This window comes from Chlorocebus sabaeus, chromosome 8 (assembly GCF_047675955.1).
Source record: "Chlorocebus sabaeus isolate Y175 chromosome 8, mChlSab1.0.hap1, whole genome shotgun sequence".
NCBI classification, from domain to species: Eukaryota; Metazoa; Chordata; class Mammalia; order Primates; family Cercopithecidae; genus Chlorocebus; species Chlorocebus sabaeus.
Window position 1 is genome coordinate 75245871 of NC_132911.1, and position 17648 is coordinate 75263518.

At 36.2% G+C, this 17648-nt stretch overlaps 1 protein-coding gene and 1 pseudogene across 6 annotated transcripts in view; both read left to right on the forward strand.

Moving 5' to 3' along the window:
- Nucleotides 1-17648, forward strand: part of EYA1 (EYA transcriptional coactivator and phosphatase 1) — a 345314-nt gene that overhangs the window by 94744 nt on the left and 232922 nt on the right. The window lies entirely within an intron of this gene.
- On the forward strand, nucleotides 3778-4621 carry LOC119624911 (trafficking protein particle complex subunit 2-like; annotated as a pseudogene).

The window sequence follows — 17648 nt, forward strand, 5'->3', positions numbered from 1 at the left end:
TTTTTGAAACACTTCACAGCCTGGTTAAATCCTGTCTTCGCATTGTGGTTTCCTTCTCTGCTTCTTCCCACCACTTTCCAGTCATGACAACCTGCTCATTAGGTTCTTTCTTGCTTTGGGTTGAATTAGTTTCTCCACCTGTCTGAAATGCCTCCTCCTGGCCCTTCTAAGCCTGATGGGTTCTAACTTTGTTACTGGCCCTTGTAAGAAGCTTGCCTTCATATTCTCCCTGCTCCAGACAAAGATAAGTGCTCTCTACTCCTTTATAGTATTTTTCCTCTAGAAAGGAACACAATCCAGGCTGCACATTCGAATCACCTGAAACTTTTAAAACTGATGCTCAGGTTACTTCCCTAGAATTTTGAGTTGCTTGGTCTGTGGCGGGCCATGGCTGTTAAAATTTTTCTTTTCAACCTTCTCAGGATACCAGTATTGAGAATCACATTTGGTGATTTGAGCACAGTCTTATTTCAGAAATTTATCACAAATTATTATAATTACTTTGTTTACATAGATCTCTTCATCTTAGATTGAGCACCTGGAGAATGTGAACAATGTCTTCTGTATCACAAATGCTGGAGGTGCAAAAAATGTTCAAATGCTTTTTCAGTGAAGAGTTTAAGGAACTTCTCTTGGTGTGAGTTGATGAGTAGATGACAGAGGTAACAAAGGAATACGTGAAGAAAATTACTTAAATCAATTTTGAAAATTTCGAGGCAAATTACTAAGATACTTTACACATTTCTCTGACATAACCTTGGACTTCTCCCCACATTCTCCTGTGCTCATTATTGGCATGCCCCTTGGCATCATCTTTATCCATTAAGTGAAATTTGCTGGAGGAATCTCAAAAATCTTGTAGAAGTTGACTGTGGCCAAACTTTTATATGCGGTTCTCACTTCCATAACTTTAATTTTTGTTTCAATTCCTGCAAAGCCTGTACCTAACTGGATTCTTTTCTCCTCACTTCGTGGCTATACTGGCTTTCAAAACACCTCCAGTTGTTTTGCCTTTAAGTTTCGGTGTAATGGGCTATTTAACCTTCCAAACTGGCTGCACTGACCTTCATTCTCTTCATAAACATAAACCTCTGAAAGATCTATGAAAGTGCCTTGCTTCTCTTGTCTCCATGTTAATCAAGGTCTACATAAGCTTCTTACTTACACTTTTTTTTGCTATTTATTTTAAATGAATTTTTCTTAGCATTATATGCTTTTTCAAATGTAAAATGTTCTCTTTTCTGAGAGATTTTTTCTTTCTCCCTTTTTATTGTTTTCTCTATGTTTATGTTAAATTCTATACTGTTCATCATACTCTGAGAGTAAAAATTAGTTATATGTTTTTTATTTGTCCTTGCAACACTGCTCTTAACATATTATATGTTCCTGGACCCAAATCCTCATGTCTTCAATTATTATTTTTTCTTAGTATGCAAAGATAACTGTCAATTTGCATACCCAATATCTGTTCTTTTTAGTAAATAAATTAATATTTCAATTAAGCTCATTTTCTAATTTTGTGAGTATATTCTAGATTATCAGCATATGAATTCAGAAATTGAACTTTAACAGATTAGGAGCCTGTAATTAAGATGAAAGGTGAGTCAAACTCAAGTCCACAACTTAACATAAAGTAGCCTTAATGCATATACTAATTCTTGATGAAATGATCTCTTGTGAGTTGATATTGGAAGACTAAAAACTTCATAAATCAGAAAAGGTAATTAATGAAGATATGTTCATTTCACCAACTGATAGGTTTTCAGAAGAGGAACCACATAATTATGACCTTCTGTGGTAAAGATAAAGATATGTAAAGATAGTTTTAAAGAAGAACCTTAATTATAAGGATAATAAATAAGAAAACTTGAAAAAAACAAAAATAATTCCCCATAAACCCATAACCAGATTGGTGTTTCATATATTTCATATATTTCTTTCTGGCATTGTGTGTGTACATGTATAATTTATAAATTTGTCTCATATCATAGATAGTTTCATATTCTGCTCTTATTCTTTATGATATTTTCTCCAATAATTAGTTTCTGAATATATAATTTTAAATGACAGTATAATATTTAATCCATTCACACAAAGTTTTAAAATATATTCTTCCACTGTTTAAATATTTTGGTTGTTCCATATTTGTGCTTCTATACTTATTGCTGTGATGATGAACACGTCTACATTAGGAATTATTCCAGAAGTGTGGATAGTAGGTCCAAAATCATGTAACCTTTGAAAGCCTATTCATACATAGTGCCAAATCATATTCCAGGACAATTTATCAGTTTATATTCCCATCAGCATTGCATAAAAATATTTGTAATTACACTGTACCTTCATCAACATTCAAAATATGGTCTGAATCCTTCTCAATTTAATGGGTGATAAATAATATAGTAGTGTGCATTTCTCTGACAATTAATGTGAATGAATGTTTATTCCTGTTTACTAGCTGTTTGCATTTCTTCTTTTGCATGTTTTTATTAGTTCATAATCTTTGCTTGCTTGTGAAGTCATTTTACAGAAGTTAAAAGCATTATAGAAATGTAATTCCATTTTAGCCTGTGCATTTATGGTTATAATTTTGGCTAATTCCAGTATCCACAGATTGCAGTCTCTTTCCTGGTAAGGTCATCCATGGGTCTCTTTCTTGTTCCCTTTTTATATACAGGAATACCTCATTTTATTGCACCTGCTTTATTGTGCTTTGCAGATAGTGCAGTTTTTATGAGTAGAAGGTTCGTGGCAAGCCTGCCTCAAGCTAGTCTATTGGTGCCATTTTCCCAACAGCACATGCTCACTTTGTGTCTCAGTGTCACATTTTGTTAATTTTTCTGATATTTCAATCATTTTCATAATTACTGTATCTGTTATGATAATCTGTAATTTTTGATCTCTGATTTTAAAGGTTTCGGGGTGCCACAAACCATACCCATATAAGACGATGAACTTAATTGATCAATGTATGTGTTCCAACTACTCCACTTACCACCTGCTCTCCCATCCTCCTTGCTTTCCTCAGGCCTCCCTATTCCCTGAGACACAACAATATTCAAATTAGGTCAGTTAATAACCCTACAATGGCCTGAAAGTGTTCCACTGAAAGGATAGGCACAAGTCTTTCACTTTAAATCAAAAGCTAGAAATGATTAAGTTTAATGAGGAAGGCATGTTGAAAACTAAGACAGGCCAAAAGTAGGCCTCTTGTGCCAAATGGTTAGCCAAGTTGTTAATTTAAAAGAAAAGTCCTTGAAGTGAATTACAAGTGTTACTTCAGTGAATACATGAATGATAAGAAAACAAAACAGCCTATTGCTGATATGGAGAAGGTTGTAGTGGTCGGGGTAGAAAATCAAACTAGCTACAGCATTCCCTTAAGCCAAAGCCTAATCTAGAGCAAGGCCCTAACTCTCTTCACTTATCTGAAGACTGGCAGAGGTGAGGAAACTGGAGAAGAAAAGTTTGAAGCTAACAGAGGTTGGTTCCTGAGGTTAACATAAAAGTGTAGGGTGAAACAAACGCTCAGTAGAAGCTGCAGCAAGTTTCCAGAACTTCTGCAGCAAGTTTCCAGAAGATCTAGCTAAGATCGTTGATGAAGGTGCCTACACTAAACAAGAGTTTCAATATAAACAAAAGTCTTCCTGTGGAAGAAGATACCATCCAGGACTTTCACAGCTAAAGAGAAGTCAATGCCTGGTTTCAAAGCTTCAAAGGTCAGGCTGACTCTCTAGTTAGGGGCTGATGCAGCCGGTGAGTTTAAGTTGAATCCATTGTTCTTTACCCATTCTGAAAATCTCAGGGCTCTCAAGGATGATGCTAAATCTGCTCTGCCTGTGCTTGCTATAAATGAAACAATAAAGCCTGAATGATAAAACACATGTCTACAGCATGGCTTATTAAATATTTTAAGCCCAGTGTTGAGACCTACTGCTCAGGAAAATAGATTCCCTTTTTCTAAAACAAAAATTACTCTTCATTGAAATGCTCCTAGTCATTCAAGAGCTCTGGTGGAGATGTACAAGGAGATTACTGTTGTTTTCATGCCTGCCAACACAGTTTCCATTCTGCAGCCCATGGATCAAGGAGTAATTTCAACTTTCAAGTCTTGTTATTGGCTGAATGCACCAAGTGTCAGTTTCAGTTGTGGGAACTGATTTTGTTACAATGTTGTTTCACTGCAGGAGCCATATATTGAAGACAATGTCTGGAAGCTTCCACTTTGTAATTGTTGGCCACCATGATAATCCAGTTTTTGAAATGGAGTTTTTTTTTTCCCAGCTGGGAAAGTAGAATCCAAAGACAACCATCGTTACCCATAGCTCATGCTGTTTGCAACCTCATAGATAACATGTGGGTGTCAAAGAACATGCACTTGAAAACTGTGGACAAGTGCAACAAGTGTTTTCTGTCGGCATTAGTAACTCCAGGGCACATAACATTTTTAATTATGCTTTATGACATACGGCAAGAAGATGGCATAAATAACTACTTTACTGATGTTTAGCATTTACACACAAAGTTTGCAATGAATCCATTTTATGAACCCAGTTCTCCTATTTGTTCATGTGCATTTGACAGAAAAGTTCAGTTTCTTGGGAAAGGAAACACTTTTTAAGCTGAATGTAGAAAAATTCCAAAACAAATGATGATACCTCAATGGAGTATACTGAGGAATGTGAACATTGTAAGTAACTTGATTAAATATCTTGGAAAAAATTTTTAAAAACTATTTTTCATAAGGCTTTAGCTGCCATAGATAATGATTCCTCTGATGGATCTAGGGAAAGTACATTGAAAACCATCTGGACAGCATTCACTATTCTAGATGCCATTAAGAATATTTGTGATTCCTAGGAGATCAAAATATAAACATTAACAGGAGTTTGGAAAAAGCTGATTCCAGCCCTACATGGGTAAGCTGGAGGAGTTCAAGACTTCAGTGGAGGAAGTAACTGCGAATGTGGTGGAAATAGCAAGAGAAGTAGAATTAGAGTGGATCCTCAAGATGTGAATGAGTTGCTAGAATCTTATGATAAAATTTGAACAAATGAGGAGTTGTTTCCTTTGGATGAGCCAAGAAAGTGGTTTCTTGAGAGGGAATCCACTCCTACTGAAGATGCCATGAACATTATTGAAATGACAGCAAAGTACTTAGAATATTACATCAGCTTAGTTGAGAAAAACAGAGGCAGGGTTTGAGAAGATTGTCTTTAATTTTGCAAGAAGTCCTACTGTGCATGAAAGGCTCTTAAATACAAAAAATTAGCCAGGCATGGTGGCATGCGCCTGTAGTCCCAGCTACTTGGGAGGCTGAGGCAGAATTGTTTGAACCTGGAAGGTGTAGGTTGCAGTGAGCCAAGATCGCACCACTGCACTCCAGCCTGGGTAACAGAGCGAGACTCTATTTCTAAAAAAAAAAAAAAAAAAAAAAAGACTCTTAAATGGCTTTGCATTCCATGCTACAGAGAAATATTTTTGAAAGAAAGAGTCAATTGATCAATTGATGTGGCAAACTTTATTGTTGTCTTATTTTAAGGAATTGCCACAGCCACCCCAACCTTCAGCAACCTCCATCCTGCTCAGTCAGTAGCCATCAACACTGAGGCAGGACTTTTCACAACCAAAAGACTTGCTGAATGATCAGATAATTATTTGCACTTTTTAGAAATAAAGTATTTTTAATTGAGGTATGTCCACTGTGTTATTAGACATAATGCTTTTACAGACTTAATAGACTATAGTGTTAACTTTTATAAGCACTGGGAAACAAAAAAATTTGTGTGACTTACTTTATTGCAATATTCACATTAATTGCTGTGATCTGGAATCAAATTTTCACTATTTCTGAAATATGCCTGTATTAGCATTCAATGGTGATGAATTATCACAACTTAAATCAATACAATTAGATAGAACTTTTAAAATAAATATGAACTGCACAAAACAGATCAATCTGAAAAGCTTAGAGGTGCAAACAACTAGGGATGGTTTAGAATAAATGCTGTTCTACTGTGTGGTAATGTCAGTCATTGTGAAGTAAGTAGCACTAGTGAAAAGATGAGATGTCTGAGATTCCTGGAGCATACATGGAGAAGGTTTTTGAAGTGGTAGTTCTGGCCTTTTGCAGACTTTACCAATGCCTATATTTCAGACTTTTTAAAAAATAGATTAGGAGTGGTGATAGGTAGCCATTTAGTAGAAGTCTAAGGCAAGATGTATTTGGATTGATTAAAAGTTGAGAAAGCTGAGGACCCCAAAGAGGAGGAAGGTCTGGGATGAGTGATAAAAGATAAAGAGGGTTATTATCTTTTTTGATGGAGGGAGCATAAAAGTTGGGCCCATCACTGATTTTACATGTATGTGTGTGTGTGTGTGTGTGTGTGTGTGTGTGTGTGTGTGTGTATATATAATTATCAATAATGAGGTTTCAGAGCATGACAGCTCTGCTAACTTCAAAGCAATGTAGGAGCTACTTGGCATTTTTTTGTTTTGTTGGACATGTAGTGGTTGCTCAGTGCCTGTTAATTGAGATTGCAGGATAACTAAGCTGCTACTTTAAGATAAGCCACAAGTAATATGGGCAGGAGCATTTTATAAAGACCTAGTAAAGTATAATGTGAAATATTTTAGCATTGCTTTCAAGTTCTGAAAGTCTCAGGCAAATAGACAGTAATGCTAAGATCAATCATAACTGCAATGGTTCACTCTGAACCTAATGGCCAAAGACAGGCAGATCTGAGTTGCAGAGGTGCAACCAGAAATAACTACCAATCCTAAAAATAGCAGCTGTTGCAATAATTCAAAAGATGGTTTTTAACATCTTTGCTGACTGTGAATTGCTGTTCATTTGTCTTCTTATTGAAATTTGCAGCTTAACAGGAAATACAGAGAAAAATTTTATCATCATGTGTTTCAATAGTGGATTTTCTTGAGATAGTGGATATTATGGTTGTAATAGTCCGTTTTCACACTGCTATAAAGATACTACTCAGGATTGGGTAATTTTAAACAGAGGAGATTTAATTGACTCTCAGTTCTGCATGGCTGCCAGGGGGTGGGGCTCAGGAAACTTACATGGCAGAGGGGAAGCAGTCACTTTCTTCACAAGGCAGCAGGAGAGAGTGTGAACCTGTGAAGGAGGAACTGTCAAACACTCATAAAACCATTAGGCCTCATGAGCACTCACTCACTATCATGAGAACAGCGTGCGGGAAACCACTCCTATGATCCAATTACCTCCTACCAGGACCCACCCTCGACACCTGGGGATATGGAGATTACAATTAAAGATAGATTTGGGTGGGAACACAACCAAAGCATATCAATGGTGTTTTAAAAATTATTTGAACTTGAGGGCATGTGAATGTTTAATAAATAATATTGCAAAATATGTATTTAAATGTTTCATACAGTTCTGAAGGCTTTTCAGAAATAAAGCCAAATGTTTTAAAAATATATATATTTACCAAGTCCTTATGTCTGAAACTGGTATAGTTCAGGCTTCTTTGTTTCAGTCAATTGTAGTCTCCTAATTTATTATTCTAGAGAAGAAGTGAGCAAAATGAGAGTAGAAAGGAGGTTATGATGTAAGATGAAGGCCTGAATAACTCATACCTTTGTTAATTTATAAAAAGTTTAGAATGGGCCAGGCACAGAGGCTCACGCCTGTAATGCCAGCACTTTGGGAGGCCAAGGTGGGCGGATCACGAGGTCAGGAGATCGAGACCATCCTGGCTAACATGGTGAAACCCCATATCGACTAAAAATACAAAAAATTAGCCGGGCGTGGTGGCAGGCGCCTGTAGTCCCAGCTACTTGGGAGGCTGAGGCAGAAGAATGGCGTGAACCCGGGAGGCGGAGCTTGCAGTGAGCTGAGATCGAGCCACTGCACTCTAGCCTGGGCGACAGAGTGAGACTCCGTCTCAAAAAAAAAAAAAAAAAAAAAGTTTAGAATGATTTGTGAAGACAACACAAATCAAAGTCCCAATATGAAATACACATCTAGGAAGTGAGATCCTAAATATTATTAACAACATTACTTAAAAAAAATCAGTTCCTATTGCTTACATTCTTACTGTCATTAGGTATCAAGCCAGACAAAAATGTTATTTTGTCTTCAGCATAGACTAAGGGTAAGTCTACTTTTGCATTTAACTGATAGTTTTTATTTAAAATAGTAAAATAATTATTGGATAGTCTTTGATTATCTGTTACTCTAAAGTCTCCAGTTCAGCTACCAATTTCAACTTCTATTAAATCACTAGTGAAAGTATAAAATCCAATCTCTTTGCTAGCAAAAGTCATTTAGTACAGTAATAGTAGTAAAAGAGGTAATATGGAATGGGATTTTTAAAATGAACGAGGATGGATGATGAAGGTAAAATTTTAACAGCTGAACTCAGCTAAACTCTAGAAGCAGATTCAAAATTTCTCAAAACACACGTACACACTAAAAAATAACATAACATAACATAACATAACGTAACGTAACATAAAGCAATGCAAAAGGTATTCTACTAGTGGCAATGTAAAAAAATTGGGCAAATTATCTTGTGAAAACTCAGAGGGTTTTTTGATAGGGTCTGATTTGAGTTCCACTTCTCTCCAGTTTCACACATGGTTTGAATTAATGTCTCTAGCTGTTGGAAAAAAAATATTACATTTTAGGATTGCATTTAAAAGTGCATAGTTTCCACAAATAGGTTGGTAATGGCCATCTTGAGGAATATTTTTCTAAAGATAGTTTTAATATCACTACCTCCCACAAAGTGAAATCTGGTTGATGGTGTAGACAGTTCAAATCCAACATCAATGGTTAGGGGTATAGTCCCTTTATACATGTATAAGTTCAGATATAAAATTCTGGCTAATTCTAACCCCTCAGTGTAGGTCTGGTGCTGTATCAAATACCTGCTGATGCAAGAAACACATACAGATGCCCAGTCACTCAGTACCAAGTTAGTGCTCCTCTTGTCCTGGTACCAAATCGTTCCAACCTAAGATCAGGCCTGAGTGGCAGCACCTCCTGTCCTTACATTTTAATTTCACTTAGTTGACTAAATCTTCAATACTGTGTGCTACATTTTTAGTGCCAAAATCTATCCACTTAACACCTTTCTAGGTCACCATTTCTGCCCCCCTTTCAATCTATGGTCTTGTGTTCTGTTCCTGCCAAACAATAACTTCATTTGTGGTTCCGCTTTCTGAAAGCCCTAGAATGAGTCTTCTTGTTGCTGTCTTTTCTATATCCGTGTCCCCACATGTCTTTCCTTAGAAGAGTGAGTGCCCACTTTTACTCACGTTAAGATTCAGTCCTGACTTATCCTGGTCATGAACCATTTTTGCTTTGTTAGAAAGGAATATTGGGTCTTGTTTTCCAGCTTTGAGAAGAACTCATTTTATGTACACAGGTCACCTAAGTTGCAGTAAATTAATTTGATAGAGGTTATCTGTGCATAGGTGTAGAATAAACACAAATATGATTTATACTTCTTCTTAGGAACAAATGCCTATAGCAAACCAACCATTCACTCAGTCGCTAGATCTTTATAGGAAACAGTGTTGTCACATATGCAGGAATCCAGATCACAGAAGCTTTTGAACTCAAATTACTGTGTGTCTGGCCTTTCTATAGAAAACAAATTGTTAAGTTCACTGGTGTTTGTAGAAATGCTTTAGAAAGCTGTCTGCTTGCTCACTAACACTTTAGCTTTCCTGATGTTCTTTAAAATTCTGTTTTGCATAAGGGTAAAACTTAAATTAGGTGTTAAAATATCTTCTACCAAGGGTATCAGAACTTGGAGGCTTTAAAGGTGGACTCAACTGGGTGTATAGTAATATCATTCAGTGGCATGTCAGGGCAAACACTAAATATGCAAGGCCAGCGTAACATGGGGAGTGGGTGTGAGAGAATTATTCTTGGAAATGTGAGTTTTCTTTGAATCAGTGTTATAGAGGCCTGTGTATAGTCATTGTCCTCTTGCAGATGCAGATTAGGTATTAAAAATAATTCTGCCTGTAATCCCAGCACTTTGGAAGGCCAAGGAGGGTGGATCACTTGAGGCCAGGCATTCAAGACCAGCCTGTCCAACATGACAAAACCCTGTCTCTACTGAAAATACAAAAGTTAGACAGGCATGATGGCACGTGCTTTACCCGGGTGGCTAAGGCACGAGAATTGCTTGAATCTGGGAGGCAGAGGTTGCAGTGAGTCAAGATTGTGCCACTGCACTCCAGCCTGAGCAACAGAGCAAGACTATCCAAAAAAAAAAAAAAAATCAATTTTCTTAAAATCCCTGAAATCCCAATCTGTCTCTGCCATAGATTTTTTCCAGCTAGACATTGTAGAACGTTGACCAATCATCCCACTCCACATAATATTGGGATATTGGGGTGGAGGGATGCAGGGTTATTCATCATTATCTTTCTATCCTGGACCATTTTCTCAAAGGTGTTTTAACTCCTAGCCATGACATTCTTCTGTTGTTTTTTCTGTGTGGGTGGCAGATTCTACTATAAGTAGTTCTTCTAAAATAGTCTTGTTGATAGCCAGTTTGTTGGTAATATTTGCTGTATAGTGTATTAATTCTCATTAGTTGAGAGTATGTAATAGAGTCCCCTGTAATGGTTCTCATTTTGTTATGAGTGTAAATAATGGGAAAATAAAAAGTGACCTGTAATACACATAAATAAAAGTATTTCAGAGATAAGGTATTATGACTTCAGTATTGACCAGGACATGATAAATAGGGGACACATGTTCCCACTCTGTGTATTAACTCTGTGATTTTGGTCAAGTAAGCTCAAGAATCTCAGTTTGCTTGTTTGTAAATCGTGACGGTAGTAACATCAACACATAGTGGTATTATAAAGACTAATTGAGTTAATGCATATGAAACCCATAGCAAAGTACCTGCTATAATACCTAAGTTCATGCTCAATATAACATAAATTGAGAATCTGCAAATGCAGAAGTTTTGATGGATGCCGGAAAAAATTTTGACTTTCAGAATCAATACAACTGTCTATTAATTGATCCACATTATATTATAGTCATCCTGAGATAAAGAGGCAGAATCAGAAACTGCCTACAGCTTATGAATTTCTGAGTTACAAGCTGAGATACTTTCTGGTTCAACTTGGAGAAGGGCACATGCATAAATGTTATGATAGCATATACAAACAAGAAAATAAGATTCCATTATCTGGGAATCTTGTTTTCTAAGAAGCAGTTCACTTGCCTACAGATTCAAATGTCTTGAAAAGAAAAGATCCATTTCCCACAGGACCCATTGATTAATGGTTCAGTCCAGTCCTCAGAGAACTATTGGAAAAATTAAAAGAGATGTTATGGGTGAAGAGTTTAGTGCATTGCCTTACTTATACTAAGAACTAAATAACTATTAACTATTGGTTTGTCTAACTTTGTCCTTATTCACAACTTATAGGTGGGATATTATCTTAGTCTGCTTAGGCTATTATAACAAAATACCATAAACTACGTGGCTTAAACAGCAGAAATTTATTTCTAACAGTCTGAAAGCTGGCAAGTTCAAGATCAAGGTGTAGAGAGATTAGCTTCTGGTGAGGGCCTGCTTCTGTGCTTGTAGATAGCTGTCTTCTCACTTTATCCTCCCATGGCCTTTCCTAGGTGTGCGCTCCCAGAAAGAGAAATATCTCATGTCTCTTTTTCTTTTTTATAAGCAAATTAATTCCATAATGAGGGCCCTGACCTCATGACCTAATCTAATTACTTCCCAAATACCCTACTTCTAAATACCATTGCACTAATTGAGTAGAGGAATTGAGAGTCTGACTGCTCATTAAGCACAACTCTACTCACCATACTTCCTTTAGTACCTGTAGGTGCTTGGCGAATGTTTGTGGAATGAATGAATGAGTAGTCTTGCAACTGAGTTAATATCATTAGGAGAAGGATTGACCCAGACCATTAAGCTTTACAACTCTACTTCCATGCTGCTAACACCAGAATGAGTGGTAAGCCAAATAATGCCATGAATGGTGGAAATTATGGAGGAGGCCAATGAGTGTTTATTGAATGAATTAATTGGAAAATGTGAATCTACCCTAAAGTACAGGTCCCAGAACCATGCTCAGACATTTAACAGTTCTCAGGGTGTTTCCTGGGACACCAGCTGATTGCACAACATCCCAACTGGTACATAACGGTCAAACCCCAGCTTATAACTGCAACTCCTGTGTCTTTCCATACCCCCTTTACCACCACCCCCCACCTCCAACTTATAGTGACTGGGGAACTACCTGATTACAATCCTTCCCATTGGAAACCAAACAAACTCAATGAGTCAAGCAGCAAATTACAATGGATCAGGGGCCTTGATAGATGGTACTGAGTAAGAGTTATGGCTAGGTGTTCAAGCATTTTGGGTTCTAGTCCCAGCTTTGGTGCCACCTCATCTTGTAAGCAGGAAAAAAGGTGTTAACCTTTCTGAGATTCAGCTTTACAGAATCATCTGGGCCTTTACTGGCCTCAGTGGTTCAGTGACTGAATAGAGCCCCCCATATCAAAATCTCTGCCTTCATATTTGGGTTCCTGCTTGGTTTGCTCCTTGCCACCTGATGGTAGGTATCCTGGCTGCTCAAGTTCTGGTGTAACTTGACTGCTTGAGTTGCACTTGCTGCCTGCTCTGGCCAATTCTTATCTCAGGATTTTTCTCCCAGGTACCAGATCTATGAACTGCTGTGACCTGTCAGATCCACAAAGACATTCTCAAAACCTCCATACACAGATTTGGCACCTGGAAGTTTTGCCACATTGCCATCTAAGCAGCAGCTGGAGATCTATCTCCTGATCTTCTCTGTCTTCCTGGAGCTTTTCACTGTAGCATTGCTGGTCACAGTCAGGTTCTTGTCTGTGCCATGGTTACTCCGGCTTCTCCGGGGCCCTCCACTTGGATGCTCCTTCCTTTCTCTCCATCTGCGCACACTCTCCACATTCCAGGCACCACTGTAACCCTCACATGTTTCATGAAGGCATCACCTATCATTTCGTCTGCACTGGTCAACCCTGACAGCAGTTTCTGCCTGTACCGCTCAGTGTAATCTTATTAAATATTTAAAGTATCTGTAATTCTTCCATGAAATATTGTGATCCTTAGGGACAAGAATTGTAGCTTGTGCCTTTCTTCAGTGTCCAGCACAATGTTATGTATAAGGTAGTAGGTATTTAAATTTATTTACTTCATTATTTATTTAGGTTATTTATTATTATATAAATGTATTGCGTACAATAATTAATTCACTGAAGACCATTTCATTGTGATCAAGTTAGTTGGTTATCATTCTGTATTCAATGTATTTGTTTTCTTGTCTTCCAAAGGTCATTCTTAGCACATCAGAGTAATTGCAAAATTCTCTTGTTCTTGGGAAAGAAAATATAAATTAAAGGCAATTTTGTTCTATTTCTGTTTATTGTTTTTGGGTGAGAATTAGCAAGATGGTAAGGAAATCATCTAGGACTTATAAGTCCTTGGAGATTTGAGAGGTCACTTCTTGATGTCCTGGAGTACCCGAAGAAGTTTTCGGTGGTTTCTAGAACTCTTCATGCATGACCCATTCAGAATAGATGTTTTGTCAAGATTCTTTCAGATCCCTGATCTAAATATTTTTAATGTGCCACAAATTTTAAATATCCCCAAGTAATCATTCTTTAATACCTTGATTCTCAAATTGAATGTCATATTCCTCTTGGTTTTATTATCTATCAAAAGTTGTTTTTCCAACTGCTTGTCTCTTGGTATAGAACTCCTTTGTCATTATTTTTTCAACATGTAGTCTCTTCAGATCATCTGGTACAGTTTGTCAACAGTCATTCAATTTCCATTTTCTAGCCCTGTGGACTAGGTAGTGTATATATATAATTTTACCTCATTTTTCACTAACTTGCCAATAAAATTTATTGGGCTTTTGTTACACTGAACTAGTTTAATTTGTTTGTCTTCTAAATATGCTCAGCATCTCTATTTTAAAGCATGATTTACCTTAACGTTAAATTTCTTTTATAAAGTAATAATAATAATATACCAGATGAAATGCCTATACAATATTAAGCTCTGTACATGTCAAATAATGCATATGACATTATTTAATCCCACAGAAAACCTAAGAGCTATGTGTAACCTGACACATTGAAGAGATGGACAAAACCGAGGCTGATCCTTGGGATCCTGGTCATAAAGAGGGCATCAGGAAAAACTAGAATTTGAACTCTGCTCTTTCTAACACAGTACATTGATTTTTCAGCAGAGGAGATAAATAACGAAAATAATTACTTGAATCTGCCATGAATGAATTTTTTAAAAGTTGTGCCAAGAGTGAAACTGTTGAAAAATAAAAGAAATTCTGACTTAAATAACAGCTTTTCTTCAAGCTAATGGACAAAAAAATGAAAAATTTGGTGGCTTGACATATACATATACTTTTATACAGATAGTTATATGTAAGCACACTATGTATATCTATAAAATATATATATATATACACACACACACACACACAAGATGGATATATATATATCCGCACACACACCTGGAACTAAGAATAATATACACACACACACCTGGAACTAAGAATAATATAAAATCATGCCTGTCCTAGTTAGAATTATAATACCCAAGAATGCAGTAAAGATGAAATATAAATGTCTCTAGCATCATCAAGCTGTTTATTGAAATAGTTTACAAAAAGGAAATAACATCATTCATTTTAAAGTCCCCCTAATGAGAGACACTGTGCTTGAAGCAGGATGACCTTTCCTTTATTAGTGTGAATTTACCTTCCAGGCAAACATTTTTCAATCAACACTAATTTGCATATAATTTATCAAGAGAGAAGAAGTGCAAAATAATTTTGTTTAAAGATTTCTCTTTGTTTTAAGTGTCATTAGCAGTTCTGACTAATCCGATTTTTACAATCTCATCAGGCGCTTTTAGAAAATCTCCCTGAACTCATCTGGAGGATGCATTTATTCCTAAGTGTCCTATATTGCATTACAGCACAGCGGAGAGGCGCAGTCCGCTGCAGATGTTTATGTGAAATGCAGTTAACACTCTGCCAATTTAGTTTTTATAGGGACACAATCAATTTTTATTCATTTAAAAACCAGAATGCTTTCTTTTATTGTGTGCAGCCTCTCCTGATTATACAGCTAAACAAATTATTTCTCTGTTTGTACTAAATGGTACTATTGCGGAAAGGCAATGGCATGGTATAAGTATACCATATATACATCAGGCAAGTAAATAATGGTTCTCTCTTAGGGTATGTTCCTTGGAATGGGTTATTTGAACCAATTTTTTTTAGTTTTACTTACTGTAAATACACATAAATGGAATGTGAATCTTGCATTGGGTAGTTAATGGGATGTGCTATCTGATTTTGCATTTTGATAGAGTTTTATAGTTTATAGGTGACTTTTATGTACATTATGTCATATCATTTAAGATGCTTAAGTTCTATTGTTCAGACTTTGGAATATTGAGGCCTTTCCATTGTTCTTCAAAAAGATTCCTGTAGCGCTATAGGTTCATTGTGCTATAATTTTAAAATGCATCATTGAATGTCAGTATTCTTGACAATATGTAGCAAAATATTTAAAGGACCAAAATTAAAATGATATTGGTGATAGAGGAGAAATACATTTGTATATTTAAATCCTTTAAAATTCATCATGTTCAAGTTTAATGGAACCTCATAACAATGGAGTGGAGAGAGATTACCAAAATTGGCATTGTAGACCACCATCCTTATCAGACTCTTAGTATATTTGAATCCATGCAACGTTGAAGTGGGTTGAATATTACCAAGAGAAGGCTCTGGATCAGGACATATTCTTGGGAGTTAATAGAGGGTAGACAGCCTCTCTGTGAAATTGTGTAGATCCCCTTTATCGGGTAACACTAACTATATTCTTTTAAATTATGCTTATATAGAGTTTTGTATGTTTGAGATTTAAGCAGCATGGGAAATACCATAGACATGGTTAAGGAAAAGTAGAAAAAGGTCTATAAATAGCCTTCTGCTTTATCTTAATAGCCCCTCTTCCCCCAAACCCAGAATTCTTAATTAAGTGGTAAGATCATTTCCATATATATTTTTATCCCAAAGACAAACCTTTATTTTAGAGCTCACTTCCATTTAGTTTATATGTCAGTAGATAATTTTAATAATTAAAAGGAAAAATAAATATATTTATATATGAGTCAATGTATTTATTCAATAAAACATTATGATACCCATATATCATTATATGTTAGCTCTGCCCTCAAGAAGCTCACAGTTTACTTTGGTAGCAAAGGTTAAACATCATCATGACAAACAATAAAAGCAGATTGTAAGTTTAGTATTGCAATGTAAGAGATTCCATGGGGCAGCTGTGATTATCGGTCATGTGAGTATAATCATAATAAATGGAGTGAGTCCAGAGAAAGAACCACCATGGGCTGGAGAAATCTATCCTTGAATGATGGATAGGAGTTGGATAGATAGAAAGTACAAATCTGGAGAAATTGACTTTACTTACTTAAAAGATGCATTTGCCCATTTTCAGAACAGTGAATTTTTTTATGAGTCTATAAAAGGAAGCCACGTGGTCGTGTGCAATGTGTGTGTGTGTGTGTACATATATATACATAGTGTATTTGTGTATGCACATATATATGTGTGTGAGTGCACACAGAGTTTTTTTGTTTTACATAAATTGGTTCTTGGCTTGGTAAAATTGCTGTAAGGAAACTTGTATTCCCTCCCATAAGTAGGGAGGCATTTTAGCTTTTAATTGAACACACACTTTTTCTAAAAATTACACTTAGATCTTTTATTTTGTTTTATTATTCAGATTCAATAAAAACCTTTTGAATCACCTATCCCTAACTATAAATCTATTTATCCCTAACTACCAATAACCAATTCACATCTGCCTGTGTGGTTAGGTAGAAGCTGAACAACTTTACAATTAAAATGTATGACATTCCTGGTGAGGTATTTCAGCCATACTTTTGAAGGACTTTGTTTCCTTGGGAGACTTCTGCCTTCTATGTAACCTCTAATTATTTTTTTACAAGAAGTCTCTTATTTTTCTTGTTTTTTATCAAGCAAACCAATGTCAATAGCTCTTCAGAGTTAAATTAATGCCACAGCTTATCTAATTGTATAAAGCTTTCCTTCTTCAACAATCCTTTTATCACCGAGGTAATGTGTAGAGAATGTCCTTTGAGTGATAGGTTTACAGAAAACCGAGATACTTTATTCTGTCAGTTACAAATATTTCATCATTGCTTTTATGAAGGAAACATTGACGTCCCTATATGTGTGAAATTGTGTGCTGGATACTGAAGCATGTCATTTCTCAACATTTCAACTTGCAACTAAAATAATATCTAGAAAGTTATTAGTCTCATCAAGGGTAGGTAACCAGCATGTAAATATTTAAATATACCTTTAGTAATAACTTCATCCTTCAGATGATTAGGCAAACAGAATCTTAGAGTTATCTTTAATTCTGCTTCTCCTTTCACACCTCACATCCAATCCATTAGCAAAATCAGTTGGGTCTACCCACAAAACACGTCATGAATTTGCCACTCTCAAGAGCTCCGCTGCTG